Source organism: Arvicanthis niloticus, chromosome 10 (genome assembly GCF_011762505.2).
Source record: "Arvicanthis niloticus isolate mArvNil1 chromosome 10, mArvNil1.pat.X, whole genome shotgun sequence".
Taxonomy (NCBI): domain Eukaryota; kingdom Metazoa; phylum Chordata; class Mammalia; order Rodentia; family Muridae; genus Arvicanthis; species Arvicanthis niloticus.
The window spans coordinates 26,736,500-26,753,641 of record NC_047667.1 but is presented as its reverse complement, the minus strand read 5'-3'; the positions used below and the strand labels follow the sequence as shown (position 1 = coordinate 26,753,641).

Sequence of the window (17,142 nt, the reverse complement as noted above, 5' to 3'; positions counted from 1 at the left end):
GAGAGTTGTATTGGAGCAGAAAACCAGAGTCTTGACTTCTGCAAACCACTGCTCAAGTGCTAGCCCAGAAGTTTACAAGCATACCAGGGCACATGTAGTTTTCAGGTGTTTTATTCCCAAAACTTTAGCTTATAAGATGAAGATCTATTAGAAGTTTCCAGGTGTTTTAAATAGAAAAAGAGAAGGCAAAAGAGAAGGAAGAAAAGAAATAAATAAAAATGAAAAGAGGCAACTGTTCAGGTAAAAATCCCAGGGGGGAGGGGGCAGCACACAGGAAGCAGGGTAGCTGAAGCAATTGGCTCTGGAAGAATGGTTTATAATTTAGAATTAGTATTGTATGATACATGAGTTTATATACATATAGATGTATATATATACACATATATCATACATGGCATCTGTCCTCATTTGCTGTACTACAAGGACATTGCACATGCACCCAGACCTTGATGTGCTCCTTCTATAAGGACATTTTAAGAGTGATGAGAGAGGCATTTAGATTGAAACAGAGACATGAATAATTCCTGGTCAAATTTTTAGAAAAAATCTGATATTTTTCTTAAATTTAAGAAAAATTAATAACTTTGAAGAGTTAACAAACAGACCATTTTGAACCATACAAAGGAATCATGATGATTCTACAGAAAAATGATAATCTACTCAAAATCAAAAATTACATATATATATGTATATATATATATACATATATATATATATATATATGATTTAGTTATTTTTATGTGTTTTGACACTTGCTACATGTATGTCTGCATTCTGTGCAAATACAGTATCTTATGGAATACTGAAGAAGGGCATTAGACTGGAGTTACAGATCATTGTAAGCTGTCATATGGGTGCTAGTATTTAAATATAGGTCTTCTGGAATATTTGCTGGTTCTCTTAACCACTGAGTCATCCCTCCAGCCCCTCAAAGTCAAATGTCTGAATGTAGGGTATTTTAATTTTAATGTATTTAATTGTAAGGTATTTTAATTGTAAGGTATTTTAATTTTAAGGTATTTTAATTTGCATTTGACAGATTAAAAGAAATATAAACTTCTAAGACTTCCAAAGCCATAGAACTTCACAGAAGCAGAAAAACAGATTATGGTGGCAATGACTCTTTTTGTTTGATTGATTGGTTGGTTGGTTAGGTTGGATTGGTTTGGTTTGATTTGGTTTGGTTTGGTTTGGTTTGGTTTGGTTTGGTTTGGTTTGGTTTTCTTTTTTTGGATGCCTGTTACTGGTTGAAGAATGATGGTTGGGTAGTTTACCATTAGCAGTAGCAATATTCTGTCCTTGGAAACTTACCAGCAGGAGATCATATTCCTAGATATCACAAAAAGACATTTTCTGGAATGGCATTTCCATACCAGATTCAACAATGATGACAGATAAAAGAACTTAGATTTGTGTTCTAAAGATTAAGAATCATTGTTTTAGTTTTTTCAAAGTAAGTTTGTCTAACACTTACTTTTACCATATGAAAATGAGGTTATAAAACTTTGCTTTTTATGTTTTGTAAATTGAGTCTCAATGCAGCTAATACATATTAACTAAATCTGGCTAAATACTTCTTGAGGAGTCAATAATATTCAATCAGTTTGAATTGTTTTGTTTTTCTTTTATTCTTAAAAGGGCATTTTTTAAAAAACATCTTCCTGTGGCTTTATCAGTTATTTATAGGAGACTTTCTGATAGGAAGTTTAAAATAAGAGGACCTACAAACACTATCAATTAGGAGAGCTCATCAGTTATTCATACTGTGAGTCTGAACATTCATCTCTCTCTGCAATGGTGCCAAGCCATTTTAAGGTCGTGGATCATCTTGTGATCAAGGCTCATATATTTTCATCCCAAAAATATATGCTTCCTATTCACAGTCATTGCTGAGATTAGCTCATCCCTTTGAATTTTATTATAATAGACACATTGGGGTTGGCTACTGCTCAGTCTATCCTTTCTTGTTAAGAACTCTGTCATCCTGGCCCAACAGCTTTGTATATGATTCCAGTGTTGCTTTTCACAGAGGCAACTTTTAACCTACAATGCAAACATCCTCATTATGGGAAGGCTGAGCACAAACGACAGCAGGTACAGCTGTCTTCTGGGCTGTGCTCTTATTGACCTATTTACCAATTATAGCTTTCCTGTTTTAACATTGCACATCACAGATATTCATAAAGGACAGTAAGTAACTCTTCTGAAAGTACTTATTAGCAAGAAGTAGAAGTAATGCCATTTTCTATACAATTTGCTTAAAAGAATTTAGGACATAGAAATGAATATGAAATTGAAGGTCTGGTAAGTCTATAGCCATTTCAATAGTGGATATTGAAACAATGTATTTAATAAGATTTTTAATATTATATAATTAAGTCATTGATATCAAATGTGCATGCTGCTCCTGGATTTGGTGCTACATACCTATAGTTCCCACACTTGGGACACTAAAATAGAAGAATTGCAAGCTTGAAGTCACCCTTGATTGCATTGCTATCAAGAATAGCAATGCCTCCATAGCAAAATCACATTCCAGAAAATAAAGAAGGAATATAACAATAATATAGTATGTGAATGAGTTCATGTGTTTATTTTTCTAAATTTTTGTATATGACTCCAAAATATCAGAACTACTTCCCCCTGCTCTGGCAGGTTACAGTTTGGCATCTTGAATGAGAAGAAAATCACTCCATAGTATAAAGTCTTTGCCATTTCTAATATAAGAAGTGCATCCTTGTACATGCCTAACAAAATGAATTAAATAAACTTTATGTAATTAAGCTCTGAAAAGCCAACAAGGTTACACACACACAAAAGAATTAAAATTGAAACCTATGACTTTTAAAATTTAAAATTGTCATAAGGACCAATCTTATTATCTCTGCTTAGAAATTGCCAACAATATATCAAATTAGGCCAGAGTTTGTTAGTACATTGAAGATATTTTAATTAATATAAATATTTACTCTCATTCTTATAGTAATGTGTGGATACTGAACAGGACTAATGCTCCCTATATCAGAGAGCCAAAGTATGTAAATAATAAAGAAATGTGGATGATTCATTATTTCAATTATAATTTATAGAAATCTCTAAGAAATGAAAGTTTATTTTAGAAACCTACTGACTAAATTATTAATAATCTCAGACAAGATAAATTACCACCAGCAGAAAAAATAAACCTTTTATCTTTGCCTAAAAAATATAGTAATCATTGAGAAAGTGGGTCATTGAGGCAACCGGGTCAGTGCAAATAATCTCAACTGACAGGGGTGTACCAGAAGTCCACATGCTGTGCATTTGGGGTTTGAATGTTTTTGTTAATCTGACAGTTTATTTTTGAAAGACAGATGAGAATTCACAAGATTATGCTAATTTATAGCATAAATTAAAATATTTTACAGGACTTGTGGTACAGAAAACCTTTGCTGGGTAATATTAAATAGCTAAGTAAAATTTAGACATTCTAATTTTGTATTTATCATACTTGTTTGTAAATCAGAAATCTTCCCAAATTGGCTTATATTGATGCAATTATTTGTGCATATGAGGATAACTGGGGCAAATGTTTCAGGACAATGAACATCAAAATGATGATGTAATTTTAAATGCTATGATATGGTTCAGTTCACACAGAGCCATCTCGGTGATGTAAAGAGCATCTGAATACCCAGTCCTGAAAGTGTGCCACATAAAAAATAAGGTATTATTTGTTAAATTAAAGAGGAAAACAGGATAGACTCCTCCATACGCTGTCACCCAACAAGCAAGCACAAACTCTTCTTTTTTTTCATAATTTCTACATAAATTGAATCTTTCTGTGTCAGTGCTTCTACAAGTTTAACACATTGATGTAAGGCTAAAATTGCAGAGCAGAATGAGAGTGAATTTTTAGATGAGGTCCCGTGTCTTTAAGTCATGTATTAACTGAAATGACTTCTAATCCAAGTCAATAAGTGAAACATGCTCCAAGATTCACATGGATGGTAAATGTCTTTGCCCCCAATTGAAGATTCTGTGTCAAAAATGCTGTCTGCAAGGAAGTACAGGGCTCTAAAATATATTTCAAATCTATTAATAAAGGAACTTTCCACCCTGGTAAACTGAACAGAACACAGAGAGGCACAGAATCATGATATGCCCTAGAGCTAGATGCTAATAAGGGCACAGGGAAAAGATTCCCCCCCCCCCCCCAGATATGTCTGCATAACACCCCTGACTCCTCTAAAACAGACCCAGGAACCTCTGCTGTTCTTATTGAGCATGGTTAGAGCCTTTTCTGAGAAAGCATCCTTACTACTTATCCATACTGTTTTCTCCTCATCTATTTTTAGGACCCAAAGCAGCAGGGTATGTCAGAAGGGCTGCTTGCATGAATTATGTATTTGTCCTTTCCTGATGGACGACATTCCCTTTACTGTATGAAGCTTTGGAATTCTAAAATGGTAAGTTTGGGGTTGAACTTTTAAAGTCTCCCAGCCAACATGCTTCCTACCAGTTGCAATGTTTCAACTTGTCCCTTGCTCGCAGAAAGTTGGTTTTAGATCTGTTCTCTCAAAAGTGTTCTAAATATTTTCATACTTAAATAAAACATGTGGATCCCTTGCATTGCTTCCATTAGCACTACAAAATTGTGAATGACTGTCTCTGTTTTTTTACTTCCCCAAAGATTGTAAAGTTCCAAAGTCCTGTAGTTTGTTTTTTTGTTTTTTGGGGTTTTTTTTTAGGAATAAATTATTATGAATGATTCCTATTTTATACTCAGTTTACTGCTTTATAGAAAAAAAATGATACCAAACTTTGAAATTAAGTAAAATTAAAAGCAAATGAAGTGAATGCATCGTAGGGTTTTTACTTGTTAAATCATATACCTATAAAAGTATAAACACTACACATGCAAAATTCCTACACAAAGCATTGTTTAGGTAACAAAAAATGTTTCTGCTGATGTCTATGATTTCGATTCCTGAATAAGAGAGGCTTATTTTTCCTGGCCTGAAGAGAGCAGTCAACATAAAAATAATGGTTCCTTCTTTCTTTTCACAAAAATCTGGCCTTGGGCTTGAGTTCAGGCATTTCTTACCAAAAAACTCTCCCTCTGACTCTCTGCAGCCTCTGTCTTTATGTAATTCCATCCTCTCAGACACCACAGCTGACTCCCTTTCACAATGGCCACTGCTACACATCATGCATGACCTTCTGGACTTTGCCTGCTCTTTTCATTGCCCATGGAGAAGCTGAAAAGCAGGATGGGGGTGGGGAGGAGTGAGTGGAAGGTTCCAATTTAATCCAGCTAATGTTTAGTGGTTCATAGGAGGAGGTCAGAAAGACCCAAAACCTCCCTGGGCATAGTGTTATCTTTAACATTAGAAATCTCCGTTGGACTTATGTAATGTACCCAGAATTACTTACTATTTATGTTTTAACCATGGTTCCACCACCACAAAACTATAGAAAGTCAGCTTAGCTATGTGGCAAACAGTACACAAAAACTATTCTTTCTAGACAAAACTTGCATGTGTTATTTTATTTTCTATCCTGTGTGTTAATGTGACATGTGTATGTGATCATGTGTGAGAGTATGTGTGTCGTAGCATGCATGTGGCGGTCACAGGACAAGCTCTGATGTTGGTTTTCTCCTTAAACCTTGCCTGAGGGAGGATCTTTTTGTGTTCACAGCTGCATGTGCCAGTCCTGAGTATCTAGGAATTCTCCCCTCCCTGACGGCCATCTCCTTGGAGAAACACAGGGTTACAGATCATTCAACCTTTTGCATGGGCTCTGAGGATTCACTCTTGTCCCTCTGCTTTTACAGTAAGTGCTTTATTCACAGAGCCATCCCTTTAACTGCACACACTTTATTTTATATGAAGAATCAAGAGAGGGAAAATGATATAAAAAGAGATGGAAGAGGAAGAAAATGGGGAAAGGATGAGAGGGCAATGAGATGTGGATATGATCAAATCCATAATGTATTATATGCATGCATGAAAATATCGTGAGACATCAATTTGTATAATTAGTGCATGCTAATAAACTTCAAATATTAGAATTTCTAAATTGTAACAAGATATTTAGTAACTGTGAGCATAAAGGAATAACGTGAATGGACCATAAAATTTAAAGAGATTTACAAAGTTGATTGTAGTATTTCTGTAATATTTGTGATTTTAAAAATATCTATTATGAAAATAAAGTTCTCATTTATACATATTTATTTTAACTAATTTAGAAATTATGCAGTGGGGGTCGAGAGATAGCCCAGTGGTTAAGAGCACATACTTCCTCTTGCAGAGGACACAGATTCAGTTCTCAGGCCCCATATCAGGTAACTTACAACTGGCTGTCACTCCAGTCCTGGGAGATCCAACATCCTCTGACATGCATGAGCACTTGCATACAAATGATGCACATAAACTCTTGTGGGCGCACATACATACACACAAAATGAAAGTAATAAATCAATCTTTAAAGGAGAGAAATTATGCATACTACTTCTCCATTCTGTGTGTTTACAAATATGATTGGACCTTTAAAAATTACTATAACTATAGTAATTATGGTTTCATTGTGACATTTTCATATGTGCATATAATGTATTTTGATCATATTCTCCTTATTCCCTTTTTTTATCTCTTTCCATTTCTTGCAAATCCCTTTTTCCTCTTCCCAAATAGTCTCTCATCTATTTCCATGGTTTATTTTATGTAATTAATTAATTTGTTAATTTATCCAGCCGGTAAGTTTAAGTTGCTATGGCGGTTTGGATAGGTTTGGTTCCCATAGATTCATGTGTGTGAATGCTTGACCATAGGGAGTTGTACTATTAGGAGGTGTGGCCTTATTGCAGGTGGTGGGACCTTGTTGAATCAAGTGTGTCACTGTGTAGACAGGCTTTGAAGTTTCCTAAACTCAGATTCCACCCAATGTGGAACCCACTCTCCTCCTGGCTGCCGCAGAAGACAATCTTCTCTTGGCTGCCTTTGGATCAAGATGTAGAAATTTGGCTCCTTCAATATCATGTCTGCCTAGATGCTGTCATACTTTCTGCCATGATAATAATGGATTTAACCTCTGAAACTCTAAGTCAGCCACAATTAAATGCTTGGCTTTGTAAGAGTTGCCTGGTGTATCTTCACAGCAATAGAACTCTAACTAAGACAGTTTCATATAGAAACATAAGTAGTAAGCATAGGCAATAAGCCAAATGTTTAGTTGGTGGTTTTACCTCTTTTCCCATTCTTCTTCTTTACATTTACTAAATAAAAATAAATATAAACAAAGAAAGCGGGTGCATAATTACAGAAAAAAATCACTCTTTAAAAAAAGGCAAAGAAGTTAGACGGGAGAATCTATGTTTTGATTATTCAATTTGATTCTGTGGTGTTGCGTTTGTTGCTAAAATGGAGGCCACACCATTTGTTTAATCCTCCATATTAAAATTGTAGCTTATTTTGTTGTTTTGTTTGTTTGCTTTTGCTTTCAGTGGTAATAGAATTCCCCATTATAAGACATCACTTCTGAAACAATATTCTTTTCATGTGCTGTTTTTCGAATTGTTCTCCATTTACTCATATAATTCTTTTTTATACTTTGTATACTGAACATTGCATGTGCCTCCTGTTGGAGATAAGCAGAGACACTTGTGGTTATTATGCCCAGACACTCCTATTTTAAGAATGATGCAAAGAGTTTTTTGAACCCATTCATCAAGGTGAGAATAAAGAGATGTTGACCAAGAAGTAAAGACTGTCCAGTCAATTTATTGCTATTGCTTTCCATAAGAGCAAATTATGTGTCCATTACTACAAATCTACAATCAAAGCCCAGAACCAAAACTAACAAAGGAGCTTAAATGTGATATTTGGTTCTCACTAAATTGTTGATGAAAATGCACAAAGTAGTTAGAGAAGAAAACCGGAACCAGCAATTGGGGAAAACAGCTCTTCTAATTGTCTGTGCTTTGCCATTTTTGTAATGGTTAAATTCAGGTATCAATTTGCCTGGACCACAGGGTGCCCAGATATTTGGTTGAGACTTTCTGAGTGTCTACATAGGTGTTCTGGATGAAATCACAGCTTGAAATGAAAGACTGACACCAGCTATCATCACTAATGTGATAGCTCCCCATAGTCTGATGAAGGCTGATGAAAACAAAAGGCTGATTATAAGAGAAATCACTTTTTTTTTGCTTCATATCATCAAAATGAAGCATTCTACCTTAAACTTGGGCTAGAATATCTGAGGATGCACATAGTGACACATTTGATTTGGGTTATAGGACAATGGATTAACCCAAGTGCTTTCTTTATATACTTTGAAGATCTATAATCAAACAAAAAATAAATATTGCCTTCTACAATAATGATTCAGTTATTGAAAATGGTTTATGCTCCTGAAATTACTGTTACAAAGTGAATTAGTGGATTCTAACCATAACTGATCGATTAATTTTGTAACGCTACTTGATCTAAGGACAACTAACTTAACGGCTGCATAGAAAACAATTCCGCATGACAGGGTGAGCTCACCCACTTTGTCCCTGTGCCAGTGGTTCATGGAGCTTCTGAGAGGAAGGAAACAGCCCCCCTCAATTATGTCTTGCTCAACTCTGTCATTTATACCATTAACCTATGTTTAGTCAAGCTGCTTTCAGATCGCTTGTCATCTTCCCAGGCAAATGCAGCTCTTTTCACAATCTCTTCCCTCTGGAAATTAACTTAGATTATTTTCAGATCATTAACACTGAGGAAGCTTAGCAGATATTAGGCTCTAGTTCTATGGAATAAAATAAAAATGCCCGGAACAATAGCTTACAGATAAACCCAATAGGACAGTTTAAGTGTCTACATGGAGCATGTATCATAGAGCACTGATGCATATATGTCTCCAAACATCACTTACAGCAGCTCACTGTGGCTTCTCACATTGTCAATAGCATCCTCAAAGCACTGAGAGGCTACTCATTAAGACACTGCTTTTGATTTTATTTTGAGAGTGTGGAGCATGTGTGATGGTGACGTGTCAATGCAGGTTCATTGATTTTTAGCAAATGCACTGCTCTGTGTGGAATATTCACAGTGTAGATAGGACTACATGCTAGTATCAGGAATTGTATGATGAATCTACTTTCTGAACAGTTCTACTATGGGCCTGAAACTGCTCCAAAAGTAATGCCGATTAAACAAACAAACAAACTCGCAGGGATAGTCAATAATTCAACCGTGAAATCTTCAGGGTTAATTACTGTGCATGACTGGGAAAGTAGCCTTTCCAAGTAAAAGTTGTTCTGAGTCTGTTGATGAAATCATGAGTACTTCTGATGCTTGTTACTGAGATCTATGCACAGGGCCATTTGGTATAGTTGGCATAGGAAGGAGGCATCTAGACCTTCTTTCCCTCAGGTCTAGAATGAATTATAGTTTAAAAAATGAGACAGACAGAACAGGACCTTTCTTTCCAGGAACTTTACGGTGAAGACCCTTTCAAATTATCACCATTCTTTCCTGTGATAATGTCTTTATATATTACTCTCAACTACTAAAAAAGAGAAGTAGGTCTACATCCCCAGCAGGTGCAGGGTAAGAAAGTGTTGAGAACATCAGTAATACATGTGGTTAGAATCCAGTCCTGTTTAGTTCTTAACTCTATCTCTTAATAATCTCTCTCTTAACACTTCCTGTTTCTAAACTCTTTCGATATACGTTGAAAATGACCCCAAATACACTGCTTTATCTACATTTCAGAGTTTTATTTTTATTATTCTTTGGTCACTTAGGCAAAGACTGTGGCTCTAGTCTGACTATCCAGTGAAACTGAGGTCTCTTGCTTAAATCTAAATGACTCCCCTGGGTGAGTGGTCCATTGACCGTTGCTTAGCACAGCAGATGGACCATCACATGCTTGACTTGAGTCTCAGTGCCCTGGCTTATGAGGACAGTTGCTTAATTCACAGTGTGACTTCATATACAAGCTGGAACCATCTTTCAAGAGTACTCAGCTACTTGGAGAAGCTATGAACTAGTTATTAAAAGGTAGGTACAGACCCCTACAGCAGACATGTAGTCAAGAAATAGTTTCAGTAAGATCATATAATTGGCTTAGTCCTAACACAGAAATGGTCTATAGAAAAGATCTACAACAAAACAGTATTTGCCAGACATGACACAGACAAAGCACACACAACCCCACAGCAGCTATGGCTGCAGACATAAAAGCTGAGCATCTGGGCAAGATCAAGTCAGGCAAAATCCCATCACGGAAGAGGAGAGAACTCATGAAGCCCCTTCCCTAGCTGGGACACTACAGGCAATTGATGGCTGGAGGTAGAACGGGACTCAATTTCGCCAGGAATATGGTGAACTAAAAGAGGCCATATTCTCCAGTAAATGATCTACACACCCATTCCCATGCAGGCAGAGCTAAATGGACTCAGTTTAAAACAAAGCACATGAAAATAGGAGGAAAATGTGATAGGGGAGTAGGGAAGGAATTAGGGGGAAGGGATGGGGGGAACAGCTTTGATTCAAATGCATTATATGCATAGATAAAATTCTCAAACAATGAAATTAACCTATTCTTTTTAAAAGAAATAAATGGTTAGCATAAATGAAGGAAAGAATTCCTTATTTAGATATTTATTTCTTCTGCATTTATTTTAATTACATCTGAAAATTGGTTGTAAAATCCATATGTTGCTACATAATTTAATAATTGATAGAAAACACGAAGTGTGCCTCACGAATCACAAAGGCTGCTGGAGGACTGAGTGTTGCCTTTCCTGAGTCTTTGTTTCTTGGCATGGCATTCGCCAGGCTCTTCCCGCTGAGCTCTGCTTATTTCTCACGGCCATTCTCTCAGCTGCCTCTCCTTTTGAAAAGTGAAAAATTGGAAACTTAGATATGAGGAAAGTCTGCTCAAATGTATGCAGTAGAGAATAAAATTAGAATATGATATAGTTGGCTGTTTCATATTACCATACTATCAACCAAAAATGTGAGACTTGAAACCCTCTCCTGAGCACTCATGTTCTTTGACTCTGTGTCCCAGGAGCCCCTGAGAATTTTCTTGAGTGAGAGCAGAAGTGGCAGCAGATAACAAAGTGCACTGAGTCACTTGTGGATGCTGATGCCAAGGAGGACAGGACGGTCAGAGATACCACACAGCAACTTAGGAGAATTGTACTTAGGGAAAATTCTAAACTGCTCAGACCTCCATTTCAACATCGTATAATCCACTAGTATGTAATTTCAGGAAGAAATAACACAAATCTATAGCACATTTTGTAATATGAAAAAAGTGTACATGAAGTGTCCCAGCAATCCTGGTCTAATAGAAATGTTTTAGAAATCTTTTTTTTTTTTTTTTTTTTTTTTTTTTTTTTTTTTTTGTGTGTATTTAACTGAGTTAAGATCCAGTAGACTACAACATAGAAGATGGTATAAATACAAGAGTAATAAAATAAAAAGAGTCTTAGAAAGCCAAAACTTTCTGGAGCCATTTGTATAGTCTACTACAGACATTCTACAGACTACAGACTACAGAATGTGAAGAGAAGCTACAGGGTAATGCGGCTTTCTTTCCCATGAGCCATCCTTGTATTGTTGTGCTGAACCTTCCAGTTGCCATGACTGATCCTTTTATTTCTCTAGAACTGCAAAGAGATGAGACAGTCTGAGTGGGTTTTTTGTTAAAATTTTGGGTGGTGTGGCCATTCAAAAGATGTCACCATTCAAAAGGTTGAGGTAGGGAGATTGACACAAGTTTGAGGTCAGTCTGCTCAATGTGGTGATTTCCAGACCAGCCAGGGTAACAGAGTAAGACCTTGTCTCAGAACAAAGCTGTAAAATGATGGCTAATGACAGAAGTCAGCAGTAGAATGCTTGTCTAACATGTGCAAAGTCCTGAGCTCGGTCCTTAGATCCATACACATGTGCTCCCACACATGCACACATATACTTACACACAATTTTTTCAAATGTAAAGTGGAAGGTACAAGGAAAACTAGCATTAAAAAGATAAATTAATTTCATGAGAGGAAATCACCAAATTTCTTCATCCCCTGAAATCTCTGCTTCTCAAACATAGGAATGATGGAACCATCATTAAGATGGAGAACAGTCATCCAAGTTCCACCCAACAAAAAGACAGTAAAAGAATACAAGAATACTTGACAATTAGACAAGTAATGACCCAGCCAATAAGGCCAGTGGAGCCATTGTATGTCATCAGCCTACAGAGGAAGAGAGATGAGCTGCGGTTTCAAATTGCAAGGTTCTCACCGTTCTGTTCGGTTTTTGAATCACCTCACGTACCTGAAAAGATTTTGTCATCAGACACAGACACCTTTTCCCTGCAGTGCAGCTCTTTCCAGGGAAAAATAACCAAGAAAGGAGGGACGAAAAGAGGAAGAGAGGGAGGAAAAGTGGGAGGAGGAAAAGAAGGAGGGAAGCTAGGAAGGTGGAAAAAAAGGAAGGAAAAGTTATCTAAAATTAGCAAGCCATTGGAAACCTGGGGTCTAGGAGCACTATATGATTGGTCAAAAAAATGTTTTTCTCCACAGTGCTCTGAGTACTGAGGAATGCATATCTGACTGAGGGATTCTCTTTTACATCCTCCCCAATATCCTCCTTCCATCGTTCATATCAGTTGAAACCGACCTCAAATTTAATACAAAACACAATTTAGATAACTGCCTCGAGGTGTCTTGATTTTTATTAAATGATGATTTAAAATACTACTTAATAATATCTAAATATTTTAACTAAACTTTCTCCTACTCTGAAGTGTTTTGTTTACATTGACTTTCTCCCAGTTTGGATTGTATATAGTTCTGTGTTCGATACCTATGGGAACATTTGTGGCAGAGAGCAGCAAACAAAAGTAGCAGCCTTTGGCTTTTTCTGTTTTTAATTAATCTCTCCAAAGGAGGAGAGATTTTTCCCTCAGAAACATGACAGAAGGAGCATGCCAGCCTATGACTTGGCATTGTATTCACTTAGCCAATAAGCAAATGTTTCTGCACATGTTCCAAACATGCATGGGTCAGAGTGTTGTGAATGTTGTATACTAAGAATAAAATATGTTGAGAAGACAAATTCCCATTTCATGCATATATAGGAATTGCTTGCATTTTCTGTGCCACAAATATAAACCCTGTGAATCGTGAGATTGTTTGGATCTGTAGTAACCCCCTGAGAGGTCTGAATTTAAAACTAGGTGTCTCATGCAGCTGAGTTAAGAGGTGGTTGAGACTGAACTGGATCCTGAAAGATCTGGTCTCATCAATGAATTAATCATTGATAGTCATAGAAGTGAATATACTGTTTAAAGCACTGGGCGTTGTAGGAAAAATGAACAATTTAGAGGAAGTGGGAGATGGTGGGGTATGCCCTAGAAGTTTAGAAGCAGTATCCTGTCCCCTGTCCCTGGCTAGTCTCTCTCTCTCTCTCTCTCTCTCTCTCTCTCTCTCTCTCTCTCTCTCTCTCTCTCTCTCTCTCTCTCTCTCAGGTCAATGAGGTGAGCAACTACACAGTGCCTGTTGCTTCTCCTCATGATGCTTGATCTCAGTACAAGCCCAAAAGCAATGAAACCAGGCAACAATCAGTGAAATCCATGAGCCAACTTAAGCCTGCCCTGCATTGTTTCTCTCAGGTGTTTGTCATGGAGCTCAAAAGCCACCTAACACAGAGATACAAAACTACACCAACAGAGAGACACAAAGGTGAATGGATAATACTTCCAGGCTGAGACTTGTAAAAGTGTTTTCCCCAAAGACTAACCTTTCCCAGAGTAGGAGAAGAAAACACAACAGAGTGCCAGGCTTTCCTTAATTGCAGAAGGCTTCTGGTGAGCTTCATTTCCTAGGAAAGTGCAACACAAAGAAGATGCCCTCTTTGAGACCAACTATCCTTCAATTAACACACATAAATAACCAGGATACTCTGCTTCAAACCCACATCTCACAGTGAGACTTCCCTGTTTCCTTCGCTGCTCTCTGCCAAGGGCTCTGCATGGACAATGGACTTCTGTCCCCCATTCTTCTCCAGTCTCAGGTTCCTTGTTGTTGTCTGAGGGGTTGGGGTTGGGGGAGGTTGTACTTTAGTTTATTTGGTTTTTGTTTGTTTGTTTGTTGCTGTTGTTTGTTTTTTATATTTGTTTAGTTTTGGTTTCATTCTCTCTCTCTCTCTCTCTCTCTCTCTCTCTCTCTCTCTCTCTCTCTCCTATCTTCTGTTGTCACTTATGCCATTCACGCTGCTTGGAAGCACTTTTGCTTCACATTCATGTTTGCCTAGTTAATTTTGACCATTCAACTCAGGCATCACTCTCATCAAGAAAGCATCTGGTCTCTCTGGTCTACCTCCTGCAATGCAGCTGTAGCTTTGTAATAATTGCACATACTGCATTTTGTACAGTATAAATGCATCTTCTCATAGATAGAAAGCTCTCTGAGGACAGGAAACATGACCAGCTCTGTAAGCCTCTGGGACTTCAAATTATATCTGGACTTACTAGATATTCAAGCCATGTTTGTTAGGCTTCATGAAATTGTCTGCTCAATAATCTGACAGCACATGGGGAATCTTTCATCAAGAATCTAATTTTAGAGAATCCAGCTGTTTCTAGGCAAGCACATAAATGTGCCAGTAACTCTTCAGGGACCATCAGTGTATACTTTCTCTGATTTAAGGATGCATCAGCTGCAGTGTCACAGACTTGAACTTTAAGAACTATGATTCCTCAGGAAAGACTTTGTAATTAAGTGGATGTACTGTTAAGAGCTGAGCTCAGTTCTAGTATCATGATTACTGTGGTTATCAGAAGCATAATAATGAAAGACTCCCTTGAACATATCTAGAATCTGAGTGTGCCAGAATACTAGCTCTGAATGGTAAAAAGGGGTAGACATTATGACTGTCACTTTATAGATGTGAGACCTGAGGTCCCTCAGGCATATTCAGTTACAAAGCCAGAATTGAAGCCATTTGTTAAACTTTGATTCCTGTTGCCTGTTAAAATACCAGAGAGAAATCACATTTTTCAAGAGGAGTTAGGATTTCCCATCTTAAATCGCATCTAAGCATCATTTCAAAAGTAGATGCAGGATGTTCTCATGGAACAATGGAAAAGAATTATATTTTTGCCACACATTATTGTTTTTGCATCTTGTTAGTAAATCACCTGAATTAGGTAGGCTTTAGTCAATGAGTGACATGGTGATCATCACTGCTCATCAGAAGTCACGGTAGAACTGGAAGGAACAAAGACTAGTCTTTTGGGAGCATATCGATCTCGGTGGTCTGTGGAGGTGGCATGTGTGTATGAGTGTGGGGTAAGCTTGCCTATGTGTGTTGGGAGGGTGTTATGTACAAGTGGCTATACCTACACTATCTCATCACTCTATGTAATAAACCAATGGCAACTAGCTTCTCTACATCCTTCTCCATTTTATTTCCTGTTCTAATTGTCAACAACTAAGAAATGTCATATTAATAATGTAGTTTTATCAAATCCTCCAACAAGCATTTGAATATTTGAATTTGAATATTAAGTAAATTATTTGCTAGATTCTATGTATTCTGTTACTGTGATTTGTAAACTAGCCAGTCTTGGCTCTTCTGTAGATCATACAATCCAACAGAGGAGAGGGATATAGTCCCATTGTTACAGAAGCATGCAATATCTATCACAACAATAGACCAATAGATCAAGGCCATAGTCAGCTCAGCCTAGACAATGCCAAATATAACACTACAGAGAAATCATATGATCTTAAGTTTAATTATCTTATTAAGCATCTGACACATATTAAGTGGTCAATGAATACCTGCTAGTTGATCAATGAGAAAATCCCATCCAACTGTTTTAAAACTGCTCAAGGCAAATTAGAATTATATAATCATTATATTCCTTCTCTCAAAGGCATGAATTTGACAATTTCATCAAAGTTTATGGAATTACAAGTTTCATTCTCAATTCATTTCAGAATCTCCCACATCTGCCAGTGTTGGGGTATGACTCTGAACAGGGGCGCCTTCCTTTCAGTTCTGTTTGACAAGCCTTTCCCTGCTTATGCAGTGCAGACAGCCTTGTCTCAGAGGTGCGTCACTCTGAAGGGATAAGTGGCTCTCCGTGTTATTAGAGGGCAGGGTGCTCCTATTTTAAAAAAAGGAAGGAAGAAAGAAAGAAAGAGAGAGAGAGAGAGAGAGAGACCCTTCTTGACTGATTTAGACTCTTGTTTCTGTATTCTATCCATTTCTAACCTAGATGAGCCAAATTGAAACAACAAAAGAATGATCTTTACTTGACAGTCTCTGGGATTTCTTAGAACCCTAAAATGCAGCATGCTTTTTTTTAGGTAAAGGCCAAGAAACCAAAATGGTTGACATCTGCTCGTCTTTGGCAAGCACTCTCCACACACCTGCTTTAAAACAAATCTTTTTAATTAGGAAAATAAAATCGATTCCAAAATCGAAAATATTTGAGATTTCCAAAATGGTATAAAAACCTTTTGACAACATACCTTCCTGGTCCTGGAAAATTCTAATAAAAATAGTATCTGAAAACATTAGCAAATCCCCAAAGGTGCTGTGGTCTTCTGGAGCAAATGTGAAATGCCTTCAGCCCTCTGGGTAGATTTTTCTGCTTAATTCCAGTTTAAGAATCTCCTCATGGCACTGACTGTGGGACTGTGCACTGACTCCTTAACATAAATAAGCCGGCAAACCCAACTCATGCACAAACAATATGCTGGAAGCTTAAATTCTCAAATTAAATAAACCCCTTATTCACTGTGTTCCTTCATCCTCCCCTTTCTTTGATTTCCACCCCTTCTCTCCTTCCACAGCCTAAATAGCAAGATCAAAAGGTGGAAATACTAGTGATATTTTGGAAAGAAGAATAGATGGAATCCAGATGGGTAGAAATTTTTATATGATTTTTACAAACTTGGCCATAGTTAAACACTGCTTTAACCTCTCTCTATGTCATTTGAGCTTCTTTCGTTGGGTAACTTCCCCTGAAATTTACCTGCAGAAGTATATACTTAGACACCAAAAAGAAAAAAAAGTTTGTAGAGCAATTAATACTGTTCTCTCCAAAGAGTCCATGTGAAAGTCCAAACAATTAACTTGCTCATTA

At 37.0% G+C, this 17,142-nt stretch overlaps 1 long non-coding RNA gene across 1 annotated transcript in view; it reads left to right on the top strand.

The window, feature by feature from the left end:
- Positions 1 to 4,335: 4,335 nt before the first annotated feature.
- LOC143443791 (uncharacterized) overlaps positions 4,336 to 17,142 on the top strand; it is a 44,092-nt gene continuing 31,285 nt past the window's right edge. Inside the window, exons 1-2 of the long non-coding RNA XR_013113081.1 lie at positions 4,336 to 4,448; positions 5,683 to 5,817. This is a non-coding gene — a long non-coding RNA (uncharacterized LOC143443791). The remainder of the gene's footprint in view (positions 4,449 to 5,682; positions 5,818 to 17,142) is intronic.